The sequence below is a fragment of the Dermacentor silvarum genome, chromosome 5 (assembly GCF_013339745.2).
Source record: "Dermacentor silvarum isolate Dsil-2018 chromosome 5, BIME_Dsil_1.4, whole genome shotgun sequence".
NCBI lineage: Eukaryota > Metazoa > Arthropoda > Arachnida > Ixodida > Ixodidae > Dermacentor > Dermacentor silvarum.
The window spans coordinates 99,136,246-99,149,627 of record NC_051158.1 but is presented as its reverse complement, the minus strand read 5'-3'; the positions used below and the strand labels follow the sequence as shown (position 1 = coordinate 99,149,627).

At 44.8% G+C, this 13,382-nt stretch overlaps 1 long non-coding RNA gene across 1 annotated transcript; it reads left to right on the top strand.

Annotated features, from left to right (window-relative positions):
- The first annotated feature begins 245 nt into the window (after window positions 1–245).
- LOC125945920 (uncharacterized) lies at window positions 246–12,002 on the top strand. The gene is made up of 2 exons (XR_007467212.1): window positions 246–1,581; window positions 11,668–12,002. It is a non-coding gene; the product is annotated as an uncharacterized LOC125945920 (long non-coding RNA).
- The last annotated feature ends 1,380 nt before the right edge of the window (window positions 12,003–13,382 follow it).

Sequence of the window (13,382 nt, the reverse complement as noted above, 5' to 3'; positions counted from 1 at the left end):
CACCCACACAGGCGAGAAGCCATTTCAGTGTCCTTCATGCTCTCGGAGCTTCTCACAGAAGGCCACTCTTATGGGACACCTGCGCACCCACGCAAGCAAGAAGCTATTTCAGTGTCCTTTATGTTCTCAGAGCTTCTCACAGAAGGTCACTCTTGTGAAACACCTGTGCACCCACTCGTGCAAGAACCATAACAATGCCCTTCCTGCCCTCAGTGCTTCTCATTGAAGAGTGACCTGAATGAAGATACACCAGCGAACTCACAGGTGACTGGCCATACAGTTGCACCGTCTGCTCCAAGTCCTTTACGCAGTCTAATCAGTTGAGCAGACATAAGAGAGCACAGCACCATGATACTGAAGGGTAGATCAACAACCATGTTGAACTAGAGTCTGAATTAGAAATCTACAGACGTGTAGCATGTTGCATAGTGTTCTACTGCTACAGATAGCACAAGTATCTCCATGTGCTCTTAAAGAGGCCCTGAAACACTTTTTTCGGGTCACCATATTTGCTTTAGATCTTTTCTCGGCATGTTATTGAACATAGTGCAAAATACATTATGAAAACTGACCCACACAAAGCTGTTATAGTTCAGGAAAAAATTCTATGTACAGTTTAAGCTCAATATAGTGCAGCTGGTAAAATCAGCAATTTCCGTTGTTATATTGTGACTTTTCATTATTTGAGCCGTACTGAATATTTATTTCGATCTGAAAAATTATGGCTTGCACACCCCTACATAATGAGTATGCTCACTGTAATGCTTTGTACACTACAGATGTCTGAAAAATGTGCTTCTTTAGCTTTAGTACCGTATTTACTGGTCTATAACTCGCACCTTTGTATAAGTTGCACCCCCTCTCAAAATGGCAGTTTTTTTCAGAAAAATTTATGTAAGTTGCACCATTGTTTAAGACGCACCTGTTCATTCAGTAATTGGTTTGAAACAAATACAGTGTTGATTCACTTCGTGAAGGCAGGTCATGTACAAGCGTATGGGTGCCATTCCTATATTATTGCAATAGAAATGGTATGGACACTCATGGCGCATTTCTGCCGTCGGGTTTGCCGTTATGTTCCGTATAAAGTCGAAGAGCGATAAAATCGTCCCTGCGCGCCAGATGCTGTATGTGCGAGTGAAAGCGTGCGAGCATGAGCCGAATCGCACACGAGGGAGGAAAGCGGGAAGGCAGTGCGAGGGAGGGGGGGCTGGGTTGTACTCTGGTAGCAACTGCGCAGTTTCCGAAAAAGAAAGAGTATATAAGTTGCACCGTTCTATAACACGCACCAACGAAAAATTCAGAAACAAACAGCCACTTACTTATACGCCGGAAAATATGATATTGCCTTTTGGTACATATTGCTATGTTGATGATGACCCTTGGATTTAAGGGGACACACCCATAAGTGGCCACTGCTGATCTGATGACGACATGCCTTCCTCCCACACCTATCAGATTGGCCTAATAGTGTCTTTGTACCATGAGTACTGAGAGACAAGGATGTGTGAAGAGCCACGCCAAGGGCTTTGTGTGTTCCATTGTGGGGGTTATCTACGAGCTAACTCTGGCAAGTCCTATGTGGGTCAGATGGACTGGGTCAGATGGACTAGTGTTTATACGACCATATTATGGAGCACTCTTAACAATACAAATAAATTTGATGGTGCGCATCTTAGCACACTTTGCAAGGCCTACTCATGTCAACCGTGTGTTATGATTTTGGGCAATGCATGAGGCATATTTTGAGGCCAACTTGTTTGAGGCCAACTTGCAGCATTATTAAATAAACAAGCATTGTCACAACCTCCGTGTCTTGTGTGTTGCATGTGTTGCACGTGTCTTGCGTGTTGGGATGCATTTGCATCCTGTTTCATCCTTTGAATGAATAAATCAGTACATAGTTAGCACTTTGTATGTGTCCTTCCTTTGTATGTTTGTGTTTGTGCCCCAAAATGTTTAACATTTTTGAGGTTGTGAGTAGTGCGGTACGATGCCACTTTCCATGCTACAGTCAAAAGAAGCGAGAGGAATGTGTGGGTCCTACCGGGTCAATATTTTATTAGTTACAATCACTTGAACGAAATGGACAATGAAGCCAGAGAAAGCATAGAAGAAAGTAATTGTGCTTAATTGTAATTTATAAATAATAAGGACAAGGAAAATTAAAGTGCTGCAACTTGCAGTTGGACCTGCATCTTCCACATTATGCATGCATTTGCTTTACCATTAAGCTACCGTACCAACCGTCCTGTCAACGTTCTTCGGTGTTTGCATATGTGTAGTAGATTACCCTGGGAGTGTTAGCCAGCACCACTCACAGCCATGTTGGCACATGTGAAACATCCTTTTAATTGCAGGGGTAATCCAGTCGCGCTGCGACGGCTGCTTTTCGATGGGGATGAAGTGTAAAAATGCTCTAGAGGGGCTCCATAATCAGATTGTGGTTTTGGCATGGAATACCACAGAATTTAGTTCATTTTAATAGCGTGTGACCCTATAAGCAGGCAAGTGGCCAATAAGCTCTTGTATGCTACCTCACAGCATCAAGTCTGTGCCGTCAACCGTTTGCCTGCTACTAAGCTCAGGTATGGGCAAATCAGTTCTGCGTGAAAGAGGGTCGAAGAAAAGGAAAATTGTCATCCAACCGACTTTAGCACAATGTCCTGGGTTCGATGCCCGGACCAGGATAAATTTTCCTTCAACTATGAAGCTTTCAGAGAAACACCCTGTAAAAAAAACACTATAAAAACTGCTTTCAGCTGAGGAACCCGTGAGGCCATTTTGTTTAAAAAAATCACCTGACATAGCTATAGGTATGTAGAATTGTACAACACATCGTCACTGATGACTTAGAATCCATAATTCTCTTGTGTATTCTCTTGTGTAAAAGGGCTCAAATGTCAAACCAAAAGCCGTCCACCCTAAGCCTCGCAGGCTCCGCATTCTCAGCCGGTGAGTCGATGTTAATCTCGCAGGTGCGCCTGCATAAATTGCAGTGCTGTGATTTCACGCACGTCAATACGTCACTCACAGCCTGTACGTTTCCATACGCAACTAGCACGTTCAGCAAGTGTCCCGTGCATTACTAGTGTCCAAAGCTTGCAATAAGCGACCGAAACAAAAATGGCCGATGGCGTAAAGAGTAAAAAATGCTCAGATTGACGTCCAATTTCTCAGGGAGGATCCCATAAACAACAAATCAATGGCTTTGAAAAGAACATTTGGGAAGTTTCCATCTGGGTGGGCATCGAAGCCAAACTTCTGGGGTGCATTAATGGACGAGCAGATGAGCGTGCTCCCCCAACAGCACGGTGGCTTCAAGGTTCTGGTTGACTAAAGGTGTGGCCTAGTGCATGCATCATTGATCACGTGACGGCTGCAGCCAATGGGGAGGAGGTGGCGCTGCCTAGTGATCACTCGATTATGAACTCCTCGTGGGCAAGCGAGCGCGTTAAGACTGTTGGCGCATTTTGATTTGGCCTTACCGAGGTGCCGTTAGATCGCAGGCAACATTTAACCAAAGGGAGTTTAATGCTTTTGCATTCACAGAAGTAAGCAGTCTTAAGTGCCTCCGCCGAATTGCCACATTTATTTATTCAGCTTTCCCACAATATACCTGTGTTATGCGGTAAGCATGTGCAAAGCATTGCAGTGAAGCATCTTAAATTTGAAACATCGTATGTGTCCTTTCGTTATATACACGTGCAGAATCCGTCCCCAGTCAAGGTACAGCACCGAGATGTCTAATAACTGTTACGGCAGCCATTCAGAGCTGTTTCTGGCATTGCTGTGGCAATTGCGGCCTTCCTGACTGTTACGTTTTCCCGGTGGTTACATGTTTTTTCTGTGATGTCTCGAAAAACGTATCAGTAGGATTCTACTGTAATACAGCAAAATAAAAAGCTAGCCATTTTGGTATATCTGATAGAGGTAACAGAACTGGAACTTAGATTCTAAATGTGTCTGCAGTAAGCTGCATTGCATTCTGGTGCGTCGGGGAACAACTGCCAACCTGTGAACATTGAAATGCATAAAAATTCTGCTCTGATGACAAGGGGGAGTGGGCCAGAAGTGAAAGCAAACATTTTATTAAAGGGACCGACGGCCAATATTTGTGGTACTCATTTTAGTGTTTTTTGCAACGATAAGCTTGCTACTCAGAGTGTCGAATACTGCAATCGTGACACGGAGAATGTCATGGAGAATTTTTCTGTCTGAAGTTGTGATTGTGATTTTCAATTCCTATGTTGCAAACAGTATTAGGTGAGTGTGATAACAATCGAACGCAGGCTTTGGGGAGAAGCATATGATGAGTGTAGCCCTAGTCATAGGAAATTAATGTTTTTTTTATTGAGGTGATGTTCATGTGGGTCATAATTTACAAACTGCTGCATTATTTCCCCAATAACTTTTATATTCTGTTGTTGTTTCCTGTTCGACTGGTTTAGTCGTATACAAGTCAAACTAAGTTTTTTTCCTAGCCATTCCAGCTACCATCTTCATGTGCTATTCCTTCATGTGAAGATGCAACAGCATTTCAAGGATTCATTGGTCAACTTTGCCTTTCAAGAACCAAGCACGAGCGTGGACCCAAATGTAACCAGAAACTAACGTTGTGTACACTTGCCTGTCCTATTTTTACCCAGTTGTTTATGTTATGTAATGTTATACGTTCACCTGCTGGTGTGTTAAAATGCATTGCACTTTGCAAAGGGAGGAGTTTGTTGGACCATTCCTTGTCAGTTCCAGCTATCAATTGCCACTATATTGTGATGGCAGAGCATGATGGCAGAGCACAAGGATCTTCTCCTTGCACTCTGCCATCACAAAATTGTGGCAGGAGTGCATGCCAAATTGTTTCACTTTGAACAAAACTGCAACCGAAGATGTTGTCATACTTTCTTAAGCCTATAAGGATGGCACTGAGAATATTCCAGGTTGTCAAGTAGTTTTCTCAAGTGAAGAATGGCGAGATCACTCAGAAAGAAGTTACCATATTTTTGCGCGTATAACCTGCACCAAGAATTGTAAAAATTTCACAGTAAGTTCAGAGATGACGTGCGGATTACAAGAATTTCGATGTCGGGCATGGCTTCTTTGCAGCATGGCGTATGCTGCCACAAAGCCACACTTCAGGGCAAGATTCCCACCTACTCAACCCTTTGTTATCTCGTGGGGAACCCCAACGTCTTTCCACTCTTAAGCTTCCTTCTCCATTTTGCGTTTAGCAGTTAGCAAATAGTGCACTCAGCGCCGGTGAAGTAGAACGTAAGTGAAGTAGAACCGGTGAAGTAGTGGAGCTCAGTGGCCCAGCAGCGTGTCCGATAATGGTGGAACAGAATCACTGGCTGAAGATAGGACATGGACAAGTCGTTTGTCCCAAAATGGACAGTGTTTTTGTAAACATCTGAGGGTGTCATGCAGTTTTTGCATGGGTTATGGGCGCATATTTTCTTTTTCTTTTCTAGGCTCTTCTGAAACCGTGCGGGTTGTATGTTTTGGCGCGTTATATGGGGGAAAATATTCTGTTTCCTAGATGGCTCTTTACAATCTCAACTTGCAAAACGTGTGGCCCAAATTCAGCATGTGATCAAGAAGAAATCTCGTAAATTCTCATATGAGACAAAATCGTCATGCCTGCAAATCATGTTTTGCAAGTTCCAAGAATGGCTTCCGCACCTCGAATGCTCATTGAGGATCAGAGAGCAAGCTGGGTCAAATCATTTTAAAACTTTTCTCTAAGGGTTGTGGAAATTTCTGAAAGTCTTTGAACACTTAACATTCTCTCACTTTCTCATTTTTTACCTTTATGAAAAATAATTTTTATAGGTGGACTTCACAAACAGCATTCAAATTCATTCATGAAGCATTCAAATGCAGCAATATTGAGTAAATTAAAGAGGACCATTAGGAGTTCTTTGTTTCTTCATAGTAGAAATCACCCTTAAGATCTCGCAATCAAAAATGAAAAAAAGAAAGCTTTTCATTAAATTTAGCTTCTCTGTCCTTTTCTGGCATTTCAAAAGAACTTTTACTTTCGTTTTATTTGTGCAGTATCGAGGCCTTCCATTTCTCAATCAAGTGCCACTTGTGACAACTCAAAGCGAGGATGTCTCCACCGATGTCACCTCTGTGAATATGAGACTGATAAACTGTTTCATCTGGAAGCACATGCCAGCGTCCACACTGGCGAGAAGCCATTTCAATGCCCTTCTTGCCTTCGGAGCTTCTCACGGAAGACCCACCTGAAAGAGCACCTGCGCACCCACACAGGCGAGAAGCCATTTGAGTGCCCTTCATGCTCTCTGAGCTTCTCAAAAAGAGACACCCTAAACGTTCACCTGCGCACCCACACGGGTGAGAAGCCATTTCAATGCCCTTCATGCCCTCAGAGCTTCTCACAGAAGGCCAACCTTATGAAACATTTGTGCACCCACACAGGCGAGAAGCCATTTGAGTGCCCTTCATGCTCTCAGAGCTTCTCAAAAAGAGACACCCTAAACGTTCACCTGCGCACCCACACAGGTGAGAAGCCATTTCATTGCCCTTCATGCCCTCAAAGCTTCTCACAGAAGGCCAACCTTATGAAACACCTGTGCATCCACACAGGTGAGAAGCCATTTCAGTGTACTTCATGCTCTCGGAGCTTCTCGCAGAAGGCCAACCTTAGGAAACACCTGTGCACCCGCGCAGGCGAGAAGCCATATCAGTGTCCTTCGTGCTCTCGGAGCTTCTCGCAGAAGGCCAACTTTATGAAACACCTGTGCACCCGCACAGGCGAGAAGCCATATCAGTGTCCATCATGCTCTCGGAAGGTTCTCACTGAAATCCACTCTTAAGACACACCTGCGCATCCACACAGGCGAGAAGCCATTTCAGTGTCCTTCATGCTCTCGGAGCTTCTCACAGAAGGCCAATCTTAGTAAACACCTGTGGACCCACACAGGTGAGAAGCCATTTCAGTGTCCTTTATGTTCTCAGAGCTTCTCACAGAAGGCCAATCTTGTGAAACACCTGTGCACCCACTCATGCAAGAAGCCATATCAGTGCCCTTCCTGCCCTCAGTGCTTCTCATTGAAGAGTGACCTGAAGATACACCAGCGAACTCACAGGTGACCGGCCATACAGTTGCACTGTCTGCTCCAAGTCCTTTATGCGGTCTAATCAGTTGAGCAGACATAAGAGAGCACAGCACCATGATACTGAAGGGTAGATCAACAACCATGTTGAACTAGAGTCTGAATTAGAAATCTACAGACGTGTAGCATGTTGCATAGTGTTCTACTGCATCATGTAGCACAAGTATTTCATGTGCTCTTAAAAAGGCCCTGAAACACTTTTTTCGTGTCACCATATTTGCTCTAGATCTTTTCTCAGCATGTTATTGAACATAGTGCAAAACATATTATGAAAACTGACCCACAGAAAGCTGTTATAGTTCAGAAAAAAATTATATGTACAGTTTGGGCTCAATATAGTGCAGCCGGTAAAATCAGCAGTTTGTTTTGTTATATTGTGACTTTTTATTATTTGAGCAGTACTAAATGTTTATTTCAATCTGAATAATTACGGCTTGCACAACCATACAATATGAGTATGCTCATTGTAATGCTTTGTACACTTCAGTTGTCTGAATAATGTGCTTCTTTAGCTTTAGTACCGTATTTACTGGTCTATAACTCACACCTTTGTATAAGACGCACCTGTTCATTCAGTAATTGGTTTGAAACAAATACAGTGTTGATTCACTTCGTGAACACAGGTCACGCACAAGCGTATGGGTGCCATTCCTATATTATTGCGATAGAAATGGTATGGACACTCATGGCGCATTTCTGCCGTCGGGTTTGCCGTTATGTTTCGTATAAAGTCGAAGAGTGATAACATCGTCCCTGCGCGCCAGATGATGTAAGTGCGAGTGAAAGCGTGCGAGCATGAGCCGAATCGCACACGAGGGAGGAAAGCGGGAAGGCAGTGCGAGGGAGGGGGCCTGGGTTGTACTCTGGTAGCAACTGCGCAGTTTCTGAAAAAGAAAGAGTCTATAAGTTGCACTGTTCTATAAAACACGCCATCGAAAAATTCAGAAACAAACAGCCACTTATACGCCAGAAAATACGATATTGTCTTTTGGTACATATTGCTACGTTGATGTTGACCCTTGGATTTAGGGGGACACACCCATAAGTGGCCACTGCTGATCTGATGACGACATGCCCATAGGTCGGCGCACTCACTCATGAGTGCACTCACTCACGCCCACTGGCACTCATTCGCACTCGCACTCACGCCTTTGAAATGAGTGCGAGTGCGAATGAGTGCCAGTGGGTGTGAGTGTGAGTGAGTGCCAGTGAGTGCGAGTGAGTGCCAGCGAGTGTGAGTGTAGGTGAGTGCGAGTGTGAGTGCAGGTGAGTGCCAGTGAGTGCGAGTGCAGGTGTGTGCGAGTGCCAGTGAGTGTGAGTAGAGGTGAGTGCGAGTGCGAGTAGAAGTGAGTGCGAGTGAGTGCCAGTGACTGTGAGTGGAAGTGAGTGCGAGTGCACGTGAGTGCCAGGGAGTGTGAGTGCAAGTCAGTGAGTGTGAGTGGAGGTGAGTGTGAGTTAGTGCCAGTGAGTGTGAGTGGAGGTGAGTGCCAGTGAGTGTGAGTGGAAGTGAGTGTGAACATGGTGAGTGCCTATGAGTGTGAGTGGAGATGAGTGTGAACGTGACTGAGTGCTGTGTGAGTGAAGCTGAGTGTGAACGTGACTGAGTGCTCCGAGTGTGAACGTGGTGAGTGCTTCTGGGTGTATAGAGGCGAGTGTGAACGTGAGTGTGAGTGCAGGTGAGTGTGAACATGAGTGAGTGCTTGTGAGTGGAAGCGAGTGTGAACGTGGTGAGTGCTTGAACGACAAGCAAAGGTGATATCGGTTCACCTTGCTTGCGGAAAAATGCAGGCACGTTGTGTGTACAAGCTCACGTCGTGGTGATGACTTATTGCGCTAGCAGTTTGTGCATGCCAAGAGAGAAACCACTCACTAAGGTCGTAATAATCCAAGGTTCAGGCATGAGTGAGACAATGTATAATGAGATGAGCGGACATATTATATTGGCGATAGCAATTATATGGACACTCCAAGCGAATTTTTGCCGTGGTTGTGGACGTCGTTGTGAGGTTCCGTATAAAGTCCAAACACGGTAAAATCGTCGCCGCGTGCCGGCGGTACGCTGTGTGTGCGAGTGAAAGCTTGCGAGGATCAGCTGACACTTGCTGCTCAATTTTGCGCACTGCTTCTGTCAGGCGTCAGGCATCGGGGGGGGGGAAGGCTGTCTTGCTCCGGCGGCGGCCGCGTGGGTGTCGTATCTCGAAAGCGATTTGCGACGTGGAAAAAATATGCGCCCGTGCGGGCCTCCTCTTCAAAGCGATTTGCGACGTGAACAGTGTTCAGCTAGAGCCGGTAAATTCGTATGCGCTGTGTTTTCGACGTTTAGTTCGCTTTGAAGAGAGAGGCGGCATGAAGGTCAATTAGCTCGTGGCTATAGCTGCGCCTCCTTACTCCAGCGTTCTCACAGCGAGTTTCCGCGGTCATCGAGCGAGATGCATTCATGTTTACCTGTGCGCGCATGACACCGTGCTTGTCTATTTAGTTAGTAGGCCAATGTTTACAAGTTTATACAGCCCAATAAACCACTATCCTTGCTTCGTATAGCTCTTTACTAATTTGCTATCGCAATCGAATCTTCGCCTTTCGGGCGAAACTTCGTCATTTTCTTTAATACGCCAGGGAATATGTATGGGCTGGAGCGCTGATAGCAGACAGATCCAAATCATGACCCGCAAATTTTGCCATGACTTCCACTGAGTGAAGACGCTTAATACCGTGTGATTTGCTACACCTTCGCTGGTCATCCGCCTTCAGAGGGTGGAATGGCTCCTCATTTTCTTCCTGCTTCCTTCTTAAACATACACGTACAAGCTCCTCATATAAACAGGCCGAGCGGAAGAGGGACTAGCCAAGTTGGCACAGAGTAACAGACACGCACGCTCGCATTCATGGAGAAAAAGCAAAGATGCAATGATAGATACCACTTTGTTCTCTCTTTTGTGTTTGTTTGGTTGACTAAGTATTCGGACTGTCAATCTCTCCCTCTATTTCCTGCTCTCTTGGCTCAATCCGACCGAAGGGGAGCTTAGCGAGCATGGGTGGCAAGCATGCACACGTCTAATGTCAATGACAGAGAGATGGACAGAGAGAGGTTGGGGCTGACGTCAATGTTTATGTCACCATGAATAAATTGAAACGAAAACTTTAGTTGTGCTAGTTTTGCTCTACTTTGCAGAGTTAATAAAGCAGCTCTCTTTAATAATTCAGTCAATGAATCCGTTAACTTGTATTTATTAAAACAGGGCCTTATTACCTTCCTCTGCATCCCTTCCATTCTTGTAATGAGTTCTTTTGTGTACGGAAACCAAACAATATTGGCTTGCTCCAGCACTGTTCGAACAAGCATATTGTAGGCCAACAAATTTTATCTGGGGGCGCAAGACGAAGGTGTCTTCTCAGAAAGAAGAGTTGCTTTAGTGCTCAGCATGTACATTGATTTCAACTTGAGGTTATTTTGTTAACATGGCTTTCCCATCGGAGAGCGTATGTTAAAGTGACACCTAAATATTTACGCTTAAATGCACAAGTGAGAGGTGTGCCATTAATAATGTAAGTAAACTCAGATATCTGTTTCTTTCTTACTGTTAGCGTTACAGATTTTTGGGCATTTAGAGTTATCTGCCCCTCCCGACACCAAGAAAAGGCAGAATTTTATATATGGTGATTATCACTGTGTATAATTTCGCGGTACGAAATACAATAGTCAGCGAATAGACGGATGTTACCATGTAATCGGGAAGGCAAACACTTATGTATATTAAAAATAAAACTGGGTCCAAAACACTGCCTCGGCGCACTCCCGATGCAACAGGTGCTAAATTGGAAGCTTCATTATGCATATACACGAATTGTGAGCGGTATAGATCGGCACAGTGACTCATGAGTGCACTCACTCACACTCGCGCTCATTTCAAAGTGGTGAGTGCAAGTGAGTGTGAGTGGCGGTGAGTGCCAGTGAGTGTGAATGCAGGTGAGTGAGTGCCAGTGATTGTGAGTGCAGGTGAATGCGAGTGAGTGCCAGTGAGTGTGAGTGCAGGTTAGTGCGAGTGCGAGTGAGTGCCAGTGAGTGTGAGTGCAGGTGAGTGCGAGTGCGAGTGAGTGCCAGTGATTGTGAGTGCCGGTGAGTGCTAGTGCGAGTGAGTGCCAGTGATTGTGAGTGCTGGTGAGTGCCAGTGAGTGTGAGTGCGAGTGAGTGCCAATGAGTGTGAGTGGAGGTGAGTGCGAGTGCAAGTGAGCGCCAGTGAGTGTGAGTGGAAGTGAGTGCGAGTGAGTGCTGTGAGTGTGAGTGGAGGTGAGTGTGAACTTGAGTGAGTGCGGGGCCTGGAAAAAATTATGGTGAGTGAGTGTGAGTGAGTATTCTCCCACACTGCCGACCTATGGACATGCCTTCCTCCCACACCTAACAGATTGGCCTAATAGTTTCTTTGTACCACGAGTACTGAGAGACAAGGATGTGTGAAGAGCCACACAAGGACTTTGTGTGTTCCATTGTGGGCGTTATCTACGAGATAACTCTGGCAAGTCCTAGGTGGGTCAGATGGACTGGGTCAGATGGACTAGTGTTTAAATGACCATATTATGGAGCACTCCTAACAATTCAAATACATTTGATGGTGCGTATCTTAGCACACTTTGCAAGGCCTACTCATGTGAACCGTGTGTTATGATTTTGGGCAGTGCATGAGGCATATTTTATCAGAGAGATCCTGCACTTGTTTGAGGCCAACTTGCAGCATTATTAAATAAACGAGCATTGTGACAACCTCCGTGTCTTGCGTGTTGCATGTGTTGCACATATCTTGCGTGTTGGGATGCATTTGCATCCTATGTTTCATCCTTTGAATCAATAAATCAGTTCATAGTTAGCACTTTGTATGTGTCCTTCCTTTGTATGTTTGTGTTGGTGCCCCAAAACGTTGTTTTACATTTTTGAGGTTGTGAGTAGTGTGGCACGATACCACTTTCCATGCTACAGTCAAAAGAAGCGAGAGGAATGTGGGGATCCTACCGGCTCAGTATTTAATTAGTTACAATCACATGAACAAAATGGACAATGAAGCCAGAAAAAGCATAGGAGAAAGAAATTGTGGTTAATTGTAATTTATAAATAATAAGGACAAGGAAAATTAAAGTGCTGCAACTTGCAGTTGGACCTGCATCTTCCACATTATGCATGCATTTGCTTTACCATTAAGCTACCGTACCAACCGTCCTGTCAACGTTCTTCGGTGCTTGCATATGTATAGTAGATTACCCTGGGAGTGTTAGCCAGCACTACTCACAGCCATGTCGGCACATGTGAAACATCGTTTTAATTGCAGGGGTAATCCCGTCGCGCTGCGCCAGCTGCTTTTCGATGGGGGTGAAGTGTAAAAATGCTCTACGACTGGCTCCTTAATCAGATTGTGGTTTTGGCATGGAATACCGCAGAATTTAGTTCATTTTAATAGCGTGTGACCCTATAAGCAGGCAAGTGGCCAGTAAGCTCTTGTATGCTACCCCACAGCATCGAGGCTGTCAAAGTCTGTGCCATCAACCATTTGCCTGCTCCTATGCTCAGGTATTGGCAAATCAGTTCTGCGGAAGCCCACAAAGTGAAAGAGGGTCCATGAAAAGTAAAATTGTCAACCACCCGACTTTAGCATGTCCTGGGTTCGATACCCGGACCAACATAAATTTTCCTTCAACTATGAAGCTTTCTGAGAAACACCCTGTAATAGAAACTATAAAAACCGCTTTCAGCTGAGGAACCCGTGACGCCATGTTGTTTTACAAAAATCACATGACATAACTATAGGTATGTAGAATTGTACAACACATAGTCACTGATGACTTTCAATCCATAATTCTCATGCGTATGCTCGTCCAGTACATATGTAGAATCGGCATGTCCTAAGCTCACGTCGAATGGCCAGAGTAGCGATCATGCCATTGATGTAACACTATCGTGGTCATTGTCGTCTTGCTGCTGTCAGCACACAAAGTTGTTCGTTTTACACAAACATGTTGGTCCTCCTGCTAATGCTTCATGTTAACCCTATAACAATACTTTGTACCCTGTTACCAGCAAAATGCTTCCATAACATTAGTTCCACAATCCATGAGAGCTGCTTCATTCTCATTTCCAACTTGTGTAATGATCTATCCCTCCTGCCTAAAAAATTCACATGGCCTCATGGTAAATTGTGTGAATGCAATAATGACTTGCAGGCTAATGCAGTGTTTTGCACGATTGGCGACGGA